Here is a 20133-nt window from a genome sequence, read left to right as displayed (position 1 = left end):
AAAAGCTGCCAAGGCCACAGCTGCCACCAGCATCTTTCACCTGCTCTTGGCTCCACCTAGCCTAACCCTGCGAGCCCCACAGGCCACCTCAACCACAGCAAGGGGACAGCCATTTCAACAACGCGTTGTGTCTCCTCGCTGGGATTCAGAGCCAGAAGAGAAGGAGCACAGCATGCAGCTGGAAGATGGGAGTCAGCTCAGAGAATGGAAAAGGAAACCTCTCCAAGCCTGGCAGCTTATCAAAAGGAAAAAATAATCAGTGTGGTGTTTGTCTGCAGCCCACTGAACCTTTCTTGCTTAAAATATTAGAGGATATTAAAGCTAATCAAATATGAGTTATCAGCAAATTTGCCACTTGCTTTTCAGCCTGATGCTGAGAGGTGAGTGGCAAAGGGTTTCTGGGCTTTCCCAAGTTACCCTGGAAGGAATTTGGGTTTGTTTTTAAAACCGAAGTTCACCTCCTCAGCACCATACAATAGCTTCAGCACTCCAAAGCAATTGTTCTCACTGAGAATCTTCCTGCACCTTAGGGCTCTCCGTAATAAAATATGGATGCAGTATTAATTAAATATAGATGCAATTTCCTCCTCCTTTCTCTCCTTAGCTGCTATCAAGAACATTAGTGCAGGCGCCTAAGGAAAGCCTCGCTAACCGAGAACAGCTGCCACACTAATTAGGCACCGTGGTCTATCAGCCAGGCACAGGCCCAGGAACAGCCACCTGACTTCTCCCCTCACAATTCCCACACACTGGCTCTGGGCATGTGGCTCCAGCTCAGCTTTGCACTCCCTCAGCTTTAGGCACGGGAGAAGACACCACTGACTGAAAAGAATGGGGTTACCACTGACCCCCAGCGGGTTTTGGTTGAGCTCCCTAAATGCAACAAGCATTGTCTCTGTGCTGAAGACACTGCTAATGGGTCATGTTTGCAAAGCATTTGGAGATATGCTTGGCAGCATTGCCATCTTTGGGAAAGGCTAAGAGAAAGCCACTGCCACGGAACAGTGTGGCCGTGTATCAGCTGCCAAAAATTCCTATCCCAGCAGACAGTCTGCCCAGAGTGCTCCAGCTAAACAAAGCAAATCCTGAGCTGATGGCTGCGCTTTAGACTGCTGGGCCCATCCCCACCTTGAAGCCACTGAAAAGAGGGGACCAACCCCCCCTCCAAGAACAGTAAACCCAGTGAGCAAGAGCAAAGGACCCTGCCACTAAAAGAGCCTTTGCTTTCACTGTCAGACTAAGAGGACTCCAACCTCCCTCCCCCATCCTGGCTGGGCAACTTGACAGAAGCTTTGCATCTGAAGTTGTATCACTGGGACAAAAATATTTAAAACAAGATTGAAGAATGAAGAGGCCAAAACAAGGATAGGGCATGACTATGACCTCATATTGCACTGACTGCAAGGCTCACATATGAGTGGGGAGACCCATCTTCTCAGTGCTGCACTGTGGCTTATGAACCATTTCTTGTGATGCCATTTTCTGTACCATGTGAGAGCAGCCTTCCTCCATCCCTGCCACCACCTGCTCCCAGTTTAGCCAATTACCATTTAATGTCCTCCATCTGTACAATAGGAGCACTGGTACTTCCTGACCTCACAGGTATGCGTGTGTGTCTGCATGTGTGAAGATAAATATATTAAAGATTGGGAGGCATTCAGGCCCTGGGCCAATGGGAGCTATATAAGTGCCAAAGAGACTAAGACAGATGAGGGCCATATAAATAGATGGCTGGGGAGCTGCACCCCTGAGGCTACAGACAGGAAAGGGGCAGAGGCAGAAACAAACCGTGGGAAAGAGCCCTGTTTGAAGTCTCTGACAGAGCCCCCGAGTGCCAAGGGAACACGGAACAAACCCCTGCTCCTCACACCGTGAGCTGTGCTGACACCCCTGCCATCAGGAGGCATCCCACGGAGGAAGAGGAAGGGCTGTCAAAATAAGCCCAGCTTTAGATCAACAGCTGATAAGGGAGCCTGGTCACATGCAGGAGGCCCTGCCATGGCTTCTGGAGAGGTGCCAGTGGTGTAAAATGGACTTGGCTCCCACCACAGACAGGTCCTGGGCTCTCCTGGCACTACCCCCAGCTCTTGATGCAGACAGTTCAAGCAAGGAAGCAAGCAGAGGTGTCCCCACTCAGTCCATGACACAAGGACAGTCACCAGGAGCGGATCCATCCCCTACCTGCCTCTGCATCCCCAAAACTGGGTGGACTTCAGTCTCCAGCTCTGTCAATCCTGCTGCGAAATGCACTTTATAAAGTGTCATAAATCATAAAACGCATCTCCTCCTCAGATCCACTGCCTCTTCTGCAGCTACTGCGGAGGAAAAAAGGCAGCTGTGAGAAATCTGGCCCACAAAGGTTCACAAAAGACTGCACACAGCGCCTTACTGGCAAAGAAAGAAAAAAGAACAGAGGAAAGGTAGAGACTGTAAGAGGTTAGAGGGAAAAGCAGCAATATCCTTTGAGAGCTCCCTGAGCTTTTCTGCCTGGTAAGCTTTGGGGATCTCTCTCAGCTTTCAAGAAGACGGCAGCAGCATTTTTCAGGGGAAAAAAACCCATAACATCGAAGGGACACAGATCCTAATCATCAATATAGTTATAAAGGAAATCTGATGGTGATTTTGCCACAGTGGGTCTGCAAAGCATCTCCCATGCCTCCAGCTGATTAAGCAAGAGGAGAGATTGACAGGATCTGCTCTCCACTGGTACACCCATACACTGCTAAAGCAACACCTCCTCTTGGCTTTATTATTTAGCATTTATTAAGGCAGTACCCAGAGGCCCTCCCAGATCCTCAATAATTTACAAAACACACAGATAGTTCCACCCCCAAAGATATTTAAAGGCAAACCACAGAGCATAGCAAGGGAGAGGAAACAGACAGAGGGGTAGGAACAGAAAATACCTCTTTAAATTTGGAGCAGCCAAGAGCAGAGTCACAGAGCTGATTAAAGGACATGGAGATGCATTTTAGTGAGAGAACTCTCTCTAATTAGCTCATCAAAGCCTAGGTTCATGCACACCTCTGTGGGAACCAAACTGTGATAACAGTTTCCCAGTCTAGCAAAGGCCTAACAGAAACTAAAGTTAAACATGGGCTGACTGGGCTACAAGTCGTTCACCACAGGTGACAGCGATGTAGATCCATCACTACAGTTTTTTAATGAAGACAAAGCAGATTGTTTGGAAGAGCACCCTTACTCAAACAAATTCACTCATTTCAGGAAAATCCTGTTGCCTGTTTGGGAAAGGTGATCACAATAGAATTAAACACAGCTTTCCCTGCATTACAAGGATTAATCAAATCGAAAAGTATTTAACAGTGGAGTAAAGGATCACAAAAAAAAGTAGTAGAATGCAGCAAGAATACATATTTGCTCCTGTTTATTTCATAGGGAGAAGGAAGAGATTTGTATATCTCTCCAGAGTCTTAAACGGCTCTAAGATAAAAACGAAGTTCTTCAAATATTCCATACAAACAGACTGCAATATACTGATGTTTAGTTTTTGCCTGGGGCTTAGAAAAGTTCCCAGCTCTGCCATTCTCCATAAGTCTTCAATTTAACCACTCCCTCCACTCTCAAAAAAAAAAAAAAAAAAAGAAAAGGAAAGAGATCTGAAGTCACTGAAATTGATATGGATACAAAGCAGAGAAAGCTTTTTCTAGGGGAATTAATCTTCCCTTTTGCTCGTCTCCAAGAGACTGATGCACCAAAGCCAAAATCCCCATACATCCACACAGGATGATGGAGTAGTTTAGGAACCAGATAAGCCAGAATTTTTGCCTGCAGATGCTGCTTGCAGGGACTCAAGGGTATCAGCTCTCAGTTCTATCCAAAATCTATCAAAACTACCATTAACATGCAAGTCCAGGGCAACTGAAGTTTTAAACCATTTGACAGTATGACCAAATCTCACATACTCAAAAATCACCATGAGTTTCCTGAAAACTACATCCAGCTGTAATCTGGCTCCAAACTTTCACGCTGGGTTTTTTTTTTGGTTGGTTTTTTTTGGGGGGGGTTTTTTGGTTGTTGGTGTTTGTTCTTTGTTTTGTTTTTAACTTCTGGAAGAACACTAAAGCACATAAAAGTCTCTAAAAAACTGAAACTTGTGGGGAAGGGAAAAAAAAAAAGTCAGTGCATTACAAAAATTATAACCCCAACATCCACCTGGAGATGCTGAACTGCCGGGGATGATTTATGATTTCAGGTGGTGGCACAGGACTTTATCCAAGTACTTCCACCACACTGACCAAATCATGACTGATCGTTTTTAGGGAAGGTTTTAAACACACCATGGGTCTTTCACGGTCTTTACCTCATTTCTATTCCCATATTAAATCTTTTACTGGGCTGCAATGCTAAAGAAACAAAACCAGAGTGAGGGCCCTATTTTCATGCATCATACTTAACTGTTTCTCCCTCAGTCATAAATACAGCTAAAATCTGTTGCACTCCTGTTATTGCCAGCATTTCTGCAATGTAAAAATCACCTGAGGTAAAAGAAAAAACACAGTAGCAAAATCAGCAGCTAACATTACTTTTTAAAACATAATAAATATTTCACCCAGACTTAGCCAAAAAAGATTTAGCCAAAAGAAAAAAAAACACCACACAGTTGCTTAAGCCTCAGGAGACATTTATGCTGTTAAAACAATGCCTTCACTGCCTAGAGAATCATAGAATGGTTTGGGTTGGAAAGGACCTTAAAGATCATCTAGTGCCAAGTCCCTGCCAGGGCAGGGACACTTCCCACTATCCCAGGTTACTCCAAGCCCCGCCCAACCTGGCCCTGGACACTTCCAGGGATGGGGCAGCCACAGCTGCTCTGGGCACCCTGTGCCAGGGCCTCCCCACCCTCACAGGGAAGAATTTCTTCCTAATATCTAATCAAAATATACCCTTCCAGCTTAAATCCACTAAGCACTAAGCTTTTGCAAAGAGAAAGGACTGCCAGCTAGAGAGGAGCCCTTTGACAAACAAACCAGTCCAGGGCACCAACTGGAAAGGCTTTAGTAGTTTAAGAGAGAAGGACACTCAACCCTTTTGGAGCTGGTCTTTCATTACTTATGTTAAAAGTGAGAATCCAGTGTGCTGGGAGAGCCCCACCCCAGATCTAATGCTGACATTTCTGCTCTGCAGGATTTTGCTTAACTACATCTGCACCTCCTTGAATGTAGTGACACAGCAAACCAGAGGCTGCCATCACTGGACTAAACCTTTTTGCTTTCTGTCCCATGGAAGGGACCACTGAAGAAAACATCTCTTGCCCTCTTGTTATAGTGGGATGTGATTCAGTAGCTCTTAATTGGTTCAGCTTTTCTCTCCCCTCAAGTCCAGGAAGGCCATGACCATTGGAAATCACCCCCAGCACTGTCTGCACTCTCCACACAACACCCAGACTGAAGGCAAGCAGTGCTAAAGACACACAGGGCATTCTGGCACACTGCAGCTGCATCCTGAGGCAGCCACACTGAGTCAAGGGCTGGTCCAGCTAATTCAGCTGGTCCCCGATCGAGACGTGGGCTCACACAGAGCTCATTTCCCTTTGTTTGTCCTCCCAGGCCCAACAGCAGCACACAATGAAAGGGCACATCCCCAACAGGGTCAAGTGAGCCAAGACAATAAGGAGAATGAGACAAACAGAGATTTCCCCTTTGTGGCATTACTCTTGATTTTTCAAGCATCCACAGTTACAGGAAAATTACTATAAATTTGAGGAGAAATTGAAACTTGGCTCTTTTCCCTATGTTTGCATTTTAAAAAGAGAGGGGGAAGAAAGAGAGAGGAACAAAAACCTCACCTTTTGCTATTTGTTTTTTGCCGGTTTTATACTTTAGAAACGTAAACTAAAAATAAGAGGACTAATAGGAGTTGTCAGACTTCCACCATCCTGTGTCTCTGGCTCCTCCGAGTGACACTCTGACAAGAAACTTCTGGTATTGTCCAAAGGAAATATCAAGGCAGAAGTTGAAAACACAGCTGAATCTGAGAGAACTGGAAACTTATCACAGCAGTAGATGTCTGACAGCAGAGATCCCACTCCAGGTGACCAGATCCCTGCGCCGGAGTGTCCCCACAGCCAGAGCAGGGAGAGGCTTTCTGTGGCCCAGCCACCGCTAGAGGAGGTCAGAGTGCCACAGAGAGAAGGGACGACGCTTCTCAAAGCTTTGGGAGAGAAATTACAGACTAAACTATCACAAATAGACTTCGCACTCCCTTCTTCCCATTTATATTTTTGTAACTGAGAAGTCTCCTCAATTTTAATGAGATTCAGTAGGAGCTGGGGGAGATGACATCACACACACACACCCAAGGTGTCTCCAAATTTTATTTAAAACCCAAGGGATCCCAAACCCATAGACATCACTTCTAGCCATCACTAACGATGCTAAATCGTGATGATTCAGAGAATTTCAGCTGCAGAAATCAAGCGGCTGCAAGACAGAGTTACCTATTTTTGTTTTTAAACAGAAGCTGGAAGTTTCCATCCCTTCTATTCCTTTTTATAATCTCCACAGAAAGACTTCAAAACATGAGCTGAATAGAAAATAAAAGTTGACAAACCAAGACAGCAGGACAGCCTTCAAAAGGACTCCAATTTAAATATAAAATATAATCTTCCCATTTTTAAGACCATCTCATCATTTTGGGTGGACCCAATTGCTAATTTTCAAGGGTATGGGACTGCTTATTTTGTGGGCAAGTTTCTGGCTTTGGCAGAACAGACAAAAAGCTATCATTTGAAAAGATAGCAAGACTGCAGACCTCAGCCAATTTCAGGCTGTGGCTGCAGTTTCAGAGCCATGACTTGTTTACCTATCGAGCATTCTTAGATCCTTAAAGGAGCAGAATGGTTTCTAAAGGCTTCAAGCCTACCTCTCTGAGCAGTACATTTGACTGTATCCCACTTCGTATGGTGATATTCTGGAATTCCAGCTCCTAGCCATGCTTTGAGCATGGCAGAATCCAAGCTCCCATCATCCTGAACGACTCAAAGGCACAAGGCTCACCATTGCTGCAGCGTGGAGCTCTCCTGCGAGGACAACTGACGGTCTCATTCTCTGCAGGAGATGCTTGGATGGAGTTCCTGAATAAGGACTACTGCAAGATGCACATCACAAAAACAGCTAGTCCTGGAGCTCTGCTGCAATCCCCAAAAAGGGAAAATTCCCATGGTAATGCCTTAAGAATTCAGCTGGAGAGAATGGGAGAACATGCATTATTAAGTAACTGTCAACAGCATGAGCAGGCACTATCCATTATGCCAATTCCAAGTCTCATTATTTATGTCTGCACACAAGACACACACACATCCAAACACACACAGAGGCATATATACATTTAGGGAGAACAGATTTTACTTTTTGGCATTGCAATTCCTTCCACAATATTTTTCCACTTAGGAAACTCATATATGATCTCTCTATTCCTCTTACAGAACAAGTTCTCTGTTTTAAACAAAGAACAAACAAACAAAGTCTCTCAGTTGTGAAAGCAAATGTTATCAACTCCAGCCCACAGTATTAGACTGAAATTTCAGCAAAAAGCAAACAATATACACTTATTCTGATATATAGTCTACCACAGGCACTATGCTGGGGCACTAAACAAAAAAAAAAACAAAAAAACCCCCAAATCATTGATAAGACAAAAAAAAACTTTTCAAAGCACTGAATTTAAAAATCATCTCAGAGAGTAAGTTCTTCCCCGGCCTCCAGAGTGTTTTCGCACCTGCAATATCAATCACAGCAGCCAGAACTCAAGAATTAGGATGTAGCACAGCGCTGCTCTGGAACATGGCATTTTAACACAATGGTGCTGTTTCTGAGCTTAAAATAAACAGTACTACTTAACTGTAAAATAAACTCTACAGGCTCTTCCAAATAGCTCCATCAACTTGGATTAAATAGCATAAATTTCGTGTGGCAAGAGGTACACCATATTCAGTGCTGAACTTAGCTATTTTAAAAATTAATTAGGCAATTATACACATGGGGAAACTGTTCTAGTAATTTAGCTGCTTAATCAAATCCCAGGTACCAAATTATGGACCTGATCCTGCAGTTCTTATTCAAGTCAAACTCCTATTGATGTCAGTGGGAGTTTTGCCTAATTAAAGATCAGGACATACACATGTGCAAGCCTGCTTTTAAACGATGGCTTTGAATTTAGTCTTAGGAATATGAATATGGCTCTGAATCCCAAATCGTTGCCTACAAGTTTCTCACGTGAGACTTTGGGTATATTAATATATATTTTTCCTAAGTCTGGCTCAAATTAACTTCTAGGTAAAGTCTGGAGATTTAGCTAAAGAGTCTTACAAGGCCCAATGGCAAACTGACCTAGTTTTGCAATTTTTTTTTAGAACCAATTAAATACTGCTACAAAACAAGGAGCAGGTTGTAAAAATATCACCTACGAATCACACTTAGCTGCAGGAGCTGGGTTTGTGTTATTGTTCGGATCAGTGCAGTCCTCACAAGGTTTCTCCAAGGGGTCAGCTGAGTATGTTCCCAAAAGGGACTGCCCCAAAAAAGGGTTCTGGCTGGTATGCCCAAGTCTCTGCTGAACAAGCTGCAACTCGAGTAAGCGAGGAGGAGTATGTGGGGTGGGGGAGGAAGAACAGTGTCCTGCCTCATGCTCTTCAGCCCCAACCACCAAAGAAGCCCTTGTGGGGTGCACTTCAGGCAGGAGCAGACTGGACTCACGGGGGTGTGCAAGAGAACTGTCTTCACCCCTGGCTGCTCATCCTGACGTTGGTCCTGACTGTATCAGACCTGATGCCTTCGGAGCGGCTGCACTGACATACTCTGCTGATCTTGCCTCTTCAGATGCCTTGGTGATGTGTCAAGGGGCACACACTGAAGCATCACAGGCTAGGAAAAGGTAAACCAAAGTCAGTCAACAAGCAAGAAATCTGGTGGAGCAGAAGATTACTAAACACTGACAGTTGCCTGGTTAGTATTAGATTCTTAAAGGGAAATGTGTGTCTGTCAAAAAAACATGGGAGTGGGCATATACCCGAGATCCCTTCTGCTCAATGGCAAGGAAGAGCAGCAAAACTCTTTTTCTTTTAAGCAAAATAGGAACAACACTTTTCAGTGAGCACTGGGTTGTCTGTGCACTTGCTAAGTTATGCCCTCAAAGCAGGAAGGACAAGACCTTGTGTGTGTCTGAAGATAGAGGGAAATCACAATTCTGTCTAATACACTGGAGCAATTGACCATGAAAAGGTTACATGTTAGGAAATAATTATCTCTAGACACAGCTACTGACAAGGTCAGTGTCCACAAGGATTATTTCCTGCTCACCCAGTGCCTGCTGCCTGGAAGGGAGGTGGGTCTCCCGATGCTCCCAGCCCCACATTCCACTGATGCTAATGGCACTTGTGCACCGAGTGGCCCAGCAGCTGAAGCAGATAACCAGGAGTGAAGGGGTTAAGTGCCTGTCACAATAGAAGCCTCTGGGGGCACTTGACCTTTTCACATTTTTTATTCAGGAATGAGCATTTTGTGCCTGTTGGAGGAAGTTCATCTACATTTGTCCTCATTCTTCACCCTGTTTGTGTATTGTCCCTTCCCTTCACTCAGTGCCCCAGTGTCCCATTAAGTACCAAGCAACCTCTGTTGATGAATATGAATTTAGAGCAAAAATAGAGGGGACACAAACACTGCACATTGATCAAGTGACTTACAAGGAATTTAAACATATTCAGGGCATATGTTTCTGCCGAATAGCTTCCTACACATATAATACTCACCTGTCAGTACTGTGGTGTGAAGAGGAAGAAAATCACAGACAGTGAACAGAAACATTATGCTAGCTGGAGCAACAGTCTGATAAGAGCATTAAAGATGTTTAAATACTAAAAAAAAAGACTAAATCACAGCATTGACTTTCACATGCTAAAGAATGTGCCACAAGAGAAGGCACAGTGATACCTGCCCTTGGTCTTTCATTCAGCAATTAGACTGTGAACTCCTCTGTTCCAAGAGGGAGGGTCTGCAAACCTCTCTGGCTGCAAATCAGTCAAGGAGGATAAATCCAGAATGAGTTTGTCATCATCTGTTTCATTTAGAGGCAGACACTCTAAAAAGGTGCAAGCAATATCCAAGACCTTGATCCTGCTGGGATCAAGGAGAGTTTTGCATTGGCTTAAATAAGAGCGGGCTCTAGTCTTAGAGCACGTGTGTCCAATTTGTTAATGTTTTGGGTTCAAATAAAAAACAAATCTCATGTCTTCCCTGCATGGGAGTTTCAACCACATTCTTCCACTGGGGGAGAGCATCAGGGCTTAGACAAGAAAGAGTTTCTGAATGATCTAAGTGAATGGTCCTGAGGAGACTGGCATTACTGTGAGCTTTGAACACAACTACAGAGGGTCTTTTATAGATGTACTCCAGAGGGGAGATCCTTAGATGGGTCCTTTAATGCCTACCCCCATATGCAATCCAGATGAAATTCTTTATCAGATGGGGCCCGGATCTTGCTCCCATTAAAAGTTCTGCCACTGAATTCAGTGGGAGCAGATCTACTTGTTTTAGATGCTTATGCAGCTTCCCTTACCTCAGTGCCTCAAAATAATTACCCTTCATTCTTTTGAGTCTGGGGAATACTATTTGCTCCACTTTGCATACAGAGCACAGCCAGACCAGGCGACATAGTCATGTGTCATATGCATATCCAGGTCAGGAAAGGGCCTTAACTCCAAGTATCCCAAACCTTAGACCAAAGTACTACTCCACACCTTGTCACCACCATGAAACTCCTTTCTCAAGTAGAGACACAGAAGTCAGATTAGAGCAGCCAGCTTCCTTCTCTTGTTTGGAAAAGGAGGATCAAAGCCACGTGAGAAAACAATATTCAAGTATCTCTCACTTCTTTCTTCAAATAAGTTTTTCCAACTTGTCTTCTGCCACTGGTCTTCCTCAGCCACTACTGGATGAACAGGAGTCAGCCCTTGGCTGCTGAACTATGCTGCACTTCTAGAAAACATCCTTCACAACTTGTACATCTCCACTGGCTGCTGTCTAGGATGTAGCAGCCCACCCCAAGATAAAAGCAGTGCTCCAATAAACCAGTAGATATAAAACCAGCACTCTAGCAAAATTTCTGTGACCTTCAGCCACTGTCCACTGTGTCCCAGAGGTAGCAGCTAACTGCATTGTCACCAAACTGTCCTTGAAGCACATCCACAAAAGAGCTCTTGGGAGGATTCAGTGCAGAGTAGAGGGCAGGTCTTGGACTAGAACAAGAAGTAACTGAAGACACCTCAAGCTCACCCAGGAATGTTCCCTGGCAGTGAATGCTGCAAAATCCCTGAAGCGCCGCACAACTTTCAGAAAGATCCCTTCCCCATTCCCAAGCGACAGGTGTGCTCCTCCAGCCACCACCCGCTGTCAGTCTCACCCCACATCTCCAGGGATGTGTTCCAGGGCAGCAGGGATGAGCAGTAGTACTGCAGGAAGTTGTTAGCTCCAGGGACTCTTGCACACCAGCAGAGCCAGCCCATGCCATGTAAACACACCTGCATGTGGGAGATGTCACAGTAGCCTCCTGGAGAGGCAGCAGCATCTACTTCCCTGGCAGCTTCATGTCATATCTGTCTACAAACCACCCAGCCCTTCGCTGCACCTGACAGCCACTTACCATCATTTAGCCCATGGCTGCTTAAGCACTAAAAAGGAAAGCACTGTGAAAGAAAAATCACCTCCCTGAATGTTTGTTATTATTTACATTTCTGTTAGCCCCAAGAGGGCTCCAACTGGGTTTTACACCAGCCAGTCACCATGCCCCAGAGTGAAGGCTGTTAGTACCAAAGGGAACTTGGGAAACATAGGGAGAAGAGCTCTCTGGGAGCACTCAGAGGAGAACCCAGGTTCCCCATATCCAGACTAATACCCTGCCCAACAGCTCCCTCTCCATTTTCAAGAGTACTGACCCAAATACATAAATGAAAGCAAGCGTGTGTTGTTTATTTCCAAGTATGAATGGCATGGTTTCCCCTGGGCTCCATGTTTCTTGGAATTATTTGAACTGGAAACCAATCAGCCTGTATTCGCTATTGATTTATTTTCTAAAAATCTCTCATCCCTAAAGTAACAGTGCCTTTCCATGTCTCAGCCTGCTGTTTAGTGACACAGTAATCTAAAAGCTATTGATCACTTGGGTCTCTACAGTCATAACATATCTTTTTAAGTGCCTTCATGGAGGACTATTTGCAACACAAGTACTATAAATGGCAGGGCTGCTAATGAAATCAGCAAAGATATTAATAGAGATTTAACACTTGTGTTGTAGCAGAGCATGGACAAAGGCCAGTGGAGGCCAGCATCTAGAGGAAACAAGTACGGTCATTATGAGAGAAGTTGCATTTCTCTTTGAACACCAGATGTGCCACAACCAAATTTTAGTCTAAACAGGAATCCAAGCCTGGACACGGACTGGTCAAACTACTCCCTACCCGAGCAGTGGAGTATCAGTGCTGGAGACACCAAGATGGTCTCATTCTGCTGCAGCAGTTCTACTTGACTTCAGTTTATCTGTAGTTCCAACATCCCGCATAACTTCTGCTTTTCTGCAATAGCAATCAGGGTTGGTACGCCCCAGGACACAGGATCAGGAGCAAGGAAGGTGTGGACACCTCATGGGAGAGTGCTGCTGCAGAAGTGCTGAGTACTCCAGCTCCTATTGCCTTGAAGGGATGTTGTCAACTGCATTTTTTTCCACCCACCACAACAGTCTGTATTACCAAAAACATGAGTCCCAACTGATCTGAAGCCAGACAGCACAGCAGCTTTACAGTGGACCTGCCTCAGTGTCATGCAGGAGGAGACCGTATTGTTTAGATCAGGTTCTGTTTCAGTAGAAATATCAATAAGTACATCAAGTTCAGTCAGGAAAAAGGTCTCCAGAGAGGACACTCTAATGCATTACCCCAGCTGAGACATTCTATAAGCTACAAATTTAAACAAGAAACATGTTGCCCAACAAAGAGATAAGGTGTCTGCAAGTCAGTAGCTATCAGTACTGTGCCACTTTACCCAGCCAAGCCACAGTGAACTGTGCCTTCCCAGTCCCCTCCAAAGAGGGCCAAGATGTGCTTATTTTGCATGGCACGACTCAGCTCTGCAGCCTGGGCTCTGTCCCATGTGGCAGTGCTGTCTTCGTGACCAGAACAGAACTCTTCCCCCCCATAAAATGAAATCAATCATGAGAACAGGACAGCTCTCCCCGACACTGCTAGGCAGTGAGCCTGGAGACAGCCGTGCTCAGGAACACGCTTCCAGAAGCAGCTTTCAGGAAACATTTGCAACCATTTAAATTTCCCACCCAAGAAGTTTTGCACTTGTCAATTTACCTTATGCCACAGGTTTTTAATTTAGTTGTACGGGAAGAAACTTTATATGCCTCAAATTTTATATGTTAATGCCAGACGTGAACACAATAGCATGTGTTCCCTCTCTGCCTGCTGCACTTCTTGGGAAAGGATGCTGTAAAGCTGCAGCACCAAATATTCACACAATCAACAAAACTCTTGCCCCTCTTCTTCAGCATTTCCCCCAGTGCCCTGGGGAATTCCAGCTGGCACAAAAATCTGCTCACACATACTTCCCAGCCTTCTGAGCGCAAAATATCCCTGGATGCAAGAGGATTAAAGACAAAAATTTGATTTGCTAATTACGAAAGATAAGGAAACTGCTGAAGACCATGCACGATTGCAACGTGAGAATGCATTCCAGCTGCTTCCATGTATGGAGAAGGTGGGGATTATTGATTCAAAAAGCTTTTAAATTAATGAAGGTGCCAGCATTTTTTCTACTACATGGACCTGAGATGGATGAACATGAAAAGATGCAACTTCTTTTGATTATCATTGTTCTGCTTTAAAACTAGGAACTCTTTTCCACATTTTACTGTATGGGTGTTTTTCTTTTTTCCTGAATTTAAATATTTTTGCAACTCTTACCAGTTAGTAAAGTGTAAGTCATTACATGATACACGTGTTTGTCCTCCTGGACTTCTAACACTCTTCCAAAGGCATCCCTGAGGACAAGGCATACAACTCCAAACTCCATGAATGCTATAATGCGTAAGAAATAGCATTACCTGTTAATGACATCAGAGAGTTTGCATTTCTTAAACAATAAACAGTAAACAACATTTTCTTGTTAGAATCACTGACCAAACAGTGCCATCCCTGGCACGGCCATCTTCCCCCCAAAGCCTTGGCCAGAGGAGATGGCCAGGCATGACCTCTGCCTCACCCAAGCCCATCTCTCATTTTCATCTTGATCCCTCAAGGAAGAATTTCCCCTGCACATTCAAGGGAAGGAAGATGTGTCCTGGGGACAGCCAGGGTGGATGAACAGGGAGAGAAGACCTCTCTTCTGGCCTCACTCTGTGTCTGTCACTGGGCACTGCCTCGGTCTCCAACTTCACACTCTATAAACTAACTCATTTCTGAGTCCATCCCAATTGGGACACCTGCCCAGTTGGGAAGCACATGTGTTTGCCCCAGCCAGCCTGCTTTGAGCACTTGCTCAGCATTATAACCCTTAGCAAAGCAGGGGGAGAAGGGGCCCAGGGCAGCTCAGCATGGCAGTGCAGAAGCCACGATGGGGCCCATTTCAGTTTGATTTGTTGCGGCACTCTAGATGCAAGATGAAATCTGAGAGATGAAATCTGAGCAATTTCTTGCTTCTCTTCTTTCTGGACAGTTATTAACACTATAAAGAAGGCTGAACAGTGGGGCTTCCCAACTCCATTATTGTCAAGGCCTATTTCAAAGGCAGTGGCTGAAATGCCCAGTGCTGCCTTTGTTGATCCTGGGCTCAGGTCTCCATGTTCACTTCTGTCAAACCGCAAGGCTGAGCAAATTAAACTTAAGCTTTCTATGGAGGAGTGGAGGAGGGGGAGACAAGGACAAGCAATGCCTCAGCCTATGTGCCCATTATGTTCACTCTACTCTCAAGTTCCTCGTGTAAAACTAGGGGAAGCAGAAAAGCCACAACAGTGCCAGCTCTCCTGCCTGAAGCCCTGCACCTGCCTTTCAAGGCACCACTGTGAAGCCAAGCCACGGGCTGGGCTGTAAGTGGGTGCTGCAGTCTGACCAGTCTGCATACCTGCCACCAACCCTTCCGATCACAGAGAAATACAAAACACACAGGCTCTTTATTTTCCACCTGCAGGAGAGGGTTTATTTGTCCCCGAGACCAGTGACAAGCTTATTACAGACCATTTCAATTCGAATCAACTTGTAAAGAAAAGAAAGTGGGGAAAACGCATTAATTAAACAGCTTTACTCATGCAGAAAAGCTGCCAGCGTGAGCATTTTAAATTACCTGGGCACACCTAGTGGATTTGCATTCCCTTGGCACAGCTTTGCTGTGGCCCACAAAGCATCATCCACTCTATACTTCCATCTGAGCAAGGAACAAAAGAGAATGACAGCCCAGCACCACCTTCCCTGCTTGGGGGCTAGCGCCCTTCCTGAGGGATTTTGTGTCAGTTTATGCAGAAACCTTGCTCCTGCTAGGTGCAGGGACAGGAAGTTTGGATTCTTCTATAAAACTAAAGACCAAGGCAAAAAGAGGCCTTCCAGAAACAAAGGAGATGGAGCAGTGCCAGCAGGGGGGTAACTACATGCCATTGTTAAATATTAACATAAAATAAAGCAGTAGAAATGGATGTCCATCAACAGAATTAGAAGGAACTAAGAGAGTTTAAGAACAAAAGGTTTACTTATTTAAATTACAGGAGATGAAAAACAGCTGGGAACGCAATTTATAGCACAAAGTACAAAGCTACAAGACTGCTAAATGTAATTATATTTCAAAGTACATTTCCCCCTACATTTTAAACTAAACATGTACAATTATTTTCACTAAAATAAAACTAATGACAATGTAGCCTTTAGATGTTCCATCCCTTCCCTCAATCGCTTTCATATTCAGCTCATCCCTTTATATTAACCAAAGAGTTTGATTTCTTCAACCAAATAGAGGTTGACCTTTCAGATAGAAGACTAAAGCTTGAAGAAAGAAAATCACCATCACTTTATTTTTAAAAATTACCTCTTACTCTTAAATTCATGGACCTTAGATTGTACTTTCATTTTTATTACTTCCGTGCACAAGAGTGGAAAAGTAGCTGACTAATTAACTTCACTATTTGTCACATTTGATTTAGGCATGACAGGAATGCTTAAGAGTAAAGATATTTAAAGGTGTTCAAAAGTTTAAGGTTTTGGAGGTTTTTACCCTGCTTGGGAAAAAGAGCAACAGTGCCAAAGGCCAACAGGGTCCAACATTAAGGTGAAACCTGCATCAAGGCCTGGGTTTGCAAAACCACCCTTTATTGCACTTTTTTGGAACAAAATTCTCCAGGTGAAAAAACTTCCTTCACCTAAGACACTGGGTTGTTTTCCTCTGCTTATGCAGAGCTGCTGTTTGGTTCCACTGGGCTCAGCAGCAGCAGACTCCATCTCGATGGGCATCTCAATCACAGGCTGCACAGAGTCCTATCTATTAACGGCATTTTTAATTCCAGATGTTTATAGCACTGAACCACACAACTGGACCCTGACTTGCAGAGCTGCCTTTTGAAGCTGCCCCTTGTGTCGCATGTGATCAGACCCTTTTTTTAGCAGATCAAATTCAGCATAACAAAAGGCTTGTGGCCATCCAGCAAAAGTCCATCTGTAATGGTCGCTGCTTAAGGCCAGGTAACATTCAAAATTTAGACCTGAGAGGTTTTCAGAAAAATCAAAATGTTGGCACAACCAACTTTATCCCACTATTAACTTTTCCAGCAGAAAAAAAGTTCAGGACCTTAGTCACACATCAATACATTACATATCTGAAAGTTTCCTTCTAGTAAAATTTTCAAAGTTAAAATATATTCGAGAGCCAAATGAAGCCTTTTTGTCCTAGTGAAAAAATAAACCTATTTCTTTCATAACAAAATGGCTTGCAACTCCTTGCTGTGACAAATTTTTCTTGGTTTAGGTCATCTCAAAAAAAAAAATATCACTGTTTCAGATGCCAAATAATTGCCAAATGAAAAAATAAAAACAATTACTTTGGCAGATCTTTACAGCTAAGAACATATTTCAAGTGTTCTGGGCTGCAACAAGCCATTAGTTTTGATTCACCTAAAATAAATTACTGATTCACCAAAAATTCACTGAAAAAAAGTACCAGCCCCTGCTAATGAGCTATAAAAAACACATGCACATATAAATTAGTTTATGTTCTTCTGACAACAGCCTGTACCAGATGTTTCAGAGAAAGACACAAGAAGCCTTGAAGTAGACAGATGTGAGATAATCTGCCTCCCACCATGGGTGTTTTCCTAATCCCTTAAAACCTGAAGCAGAAGCTGAGTATCTTTCCAAAAACATTGCAGCAGTTTCTGTTTGCATTAGCTGTTATTAAAGACAAAGCTAGCAATGACAGCTTTTACAAGCTCTGTTTTCAGTTACTTACAGCTTTGCAAAAGTTTGGACAATGTTTCACGCCAGGTACTTTTTGGATTCAATTTTTGCATTCTCCTTTGATAGTTTCTGCAAGAAATATTAATGTACTTTTAAGAAAACGACTTGAGGAATATACATCATTCCATAGACATTATAACAAACTCTTTCTGACTGCCTCAAGGCACAGATAGCTTCCCAACAGAACAGTCCCTTATGCTTCAGCAGAGGGATTTTGCTGGTGACAAGGATTTCGCTGTGCCTTTTACTAATTTAAAAGAAAGGGGGGAAAAAAAAGAAAAAAAAAAAAATCACATTTGGCCAGGTTGTAAACCTTTGGGGAAGAGAGAGTCAGCACAGTTCTCTTAAAACATTGTGTTCACAGAGCAGACTCCAGCCTGGCTCAACAGGGGCTGAGCTGGGTGTTCTCTCCCCCTGCCCCCTAAAGCAGCAGGCAGAAGAGTCAAGGCTTGGGATGTCACCACTCCCAAGATCCTGCTGCTTCTGGTACCAGCACAACGGGAACAGGCTGCAGAAAATATGGACAGTGAGAACTGTATCTGGAAGAGAACAAATCAGTAAGGAGCACTGAGCTGGAAAAGCTGGAAGCTGCTAACTGCAGATGAGGAGCTGCTGCCAGGGCTGGGACATCACCTGAAGAGGACTGAGGCATGGCCCTTGTGAGAGAAACGCAGGCAGTGGTTGGAAGAGCCACCGTGATGTGGTGAAGTCCCCAAAGGTCACACAATGGGTTGAGCTGGAAGGGATCTTGAAGATGATCTCATTCCACCCTCCTGCCATGGGCAGGGACACCTTCCACTAGTGGAAGCAGGTTGCTCAGAGCCCCATGCAGCCTGGCCTTGGGCACTTCTGGGGATGGTGTACTGAGGACAGCAATAGAAGCAGCAAGTGCAGGGCATGGTACTGATACACTGAGCAGAGGAGAAAGCACAGGACAGGACTGTCACAAAGAAAAACCTGAAGAAACCCAGGAAAAAGATGCCATGCTCAAAGAGCCAGCGAGTGAAATGAGACCACTCTACGGCAGGGACTGAAATGGAAACAGAGGTTCCTCTGTCAACAAAATATATCATGTTCATATAAGGTCTCAGTCCTCCACAAGGCAGATTACACGTGAAGACATTTACCTTTCTTTCCATTTGTCCTATTTCAATTACAGGAAACACATATCAAATCAAAGGAGCTGAAGTCTTGATTACTACAAAGTTGCAATATTTGGATGCAAATACTCAGATCAAAAAGTAGAACTCTGAGAAAAAAAGCTTGATCACCTAAAAACTGATGCAGTGCTCTGTGCAGAGATCTTGTTTATACACACACTTTTACTGGCTTAACGCAATGTGCCATCTTAATTGGTTCAGCCTACAAAAAGCTAAATGCTAAACAAACAACACTTTTGTTTAAAGTAAATCTTATTCCAGCCTATTTTAAACAGATTAGGAACAGATTAAATATAAGTTTTGCTGAACCACTCCATACTGTCTTACAGTTTGAAAGTGGAAATACACAGGCAGAAAATCCACAAGCAAGACAGATTTTGTCAGCATCTTTTGGTACAGGCCAGATGTTCACATGCTAAAGTATTTGCACCCATAAAAACTGAAGTCAACTCCTAAAGTTTAACTGCAAGTAAGATGAGAACAACAAAGTGGTGTTATTAGTGTCCTGACAGAAAAAAAAAAAAATTAAAAAATGAAAGAAAAGAAAAAAGAACTCTAGCTCCCAGGAGATTACTGCCAGAAAAAAGGCCTTATTAAGACATTTCTAATTTGTTCTTTTTGCAAAATGAGCTATGAAGTATTCGGTATAATAATGCCAGATATAATGTGCTCAACAAAAAGGAGAGGTGCCCTTTTTTTAAAGGAATGCATTCTCTTTGCTTTTTATTTGTTTTGTTTGAATATTAATTTGTTTTTAAATTCGTAGTTCTACAAAAGTTTTTTATGGCGGAAAGTCAGAATTCACAACATGAACATATGAAAAACTCTTTAAAGGACTGGAGTCTTGCTGTATTTCCTTGCTACAGCCTGCAGCCTATACACCAGAGAGACAGCAAAAATCTCACCAAAACCAGAAATGCTTTAATAATAAATAAAAGCTTTCTTGTCATTGAAAAATCTTTTCACCACAAAAAGCAATGTATTTTTAGTTATAATGTTGAACATCTCTTCAACATAGGGACATTTTCCTCTGAGAGAACCCTTAGCACAGATGCACACAGCGACACATCTGCTCAAGCACTGGGGAAACCACCAAAGCCAGCTTCATCTTCAGGCACTGCAGCACATCTGTACCAGGAGCTCCCACGGCTGTGATGGGACCAGTCCAGGTAAAAAAGGTAGCAGAGCTCAAAGGTTGAATTTTATTCATTTGGACAGGGAAGCAACCACTTTGCCCTGCCTTCCCCTTACCATGACATTTAATCACGTTCTGCACAGGAGTGAGTGAGCGAGCCTGTCTGGTTTCTGTGTCCTTCTGAAGGACTTTTTAAGGACAGAGCCAAAGGAGAGGAATAAGCTGAAGTGGGATTGACAAGGTCCACAAGCACGGCTACGGAGGGAGCAGAGCAGCGATGGGGGACACGGCACGAGGGCACAAGCTGCGCATCCCTGCACCGCGGGGCCACCAAG

The 20133-nt window shown here is 43.9% G+C and overlaps 1 long non-coding RNA gene across 3 annotated transcripts in view; it reads right to left on the bottom strand.

Annotated features, from left to right (window-relative positions):
* Positions 1–20089, bottom strand: part of LOC108448559 — a 25157-nt gene extending 5068 nt beyond the window's left edge. Inside the window, exons 1-4 of one of the 3 annotated variants that reach the window (XR_001864490.1) lie at positions 17496–20089; positions 8426–8882; positions 7017–7201; positions 2182–2315 (exon numbers count right to left, since the gene is read on the bottom strand). This is a non-coding gene — a long non-coding RNA (uncharacterized LOC108448559). The other 2 variants (XR_001864488.1, XR_001864492.1) reach the window with 2 other exon arrangements.
* Between the last annotated feature and the right edge of the window lie 44 nt (positions 20090–20133).

This window comes from Corvus brachyrhynchos, unplaced genomic scaffold, assembly GCF_000691975.1.
Source record: "Corvus brachyrhynchos isolate BGI_N302 unplaced genomic scaffold, ASM69197v1 scaffold220, whole genome shotgun sequence".
Lineage (NCBI taxonomy): Eukaryota > Metazoa > Chordata > Aves > Passeriformes > Corvidae > Corvus > Corvus brachyrhynchos.
This window is presented reverse-complemented; position numbering and strand designations above follow the sequence as displayed.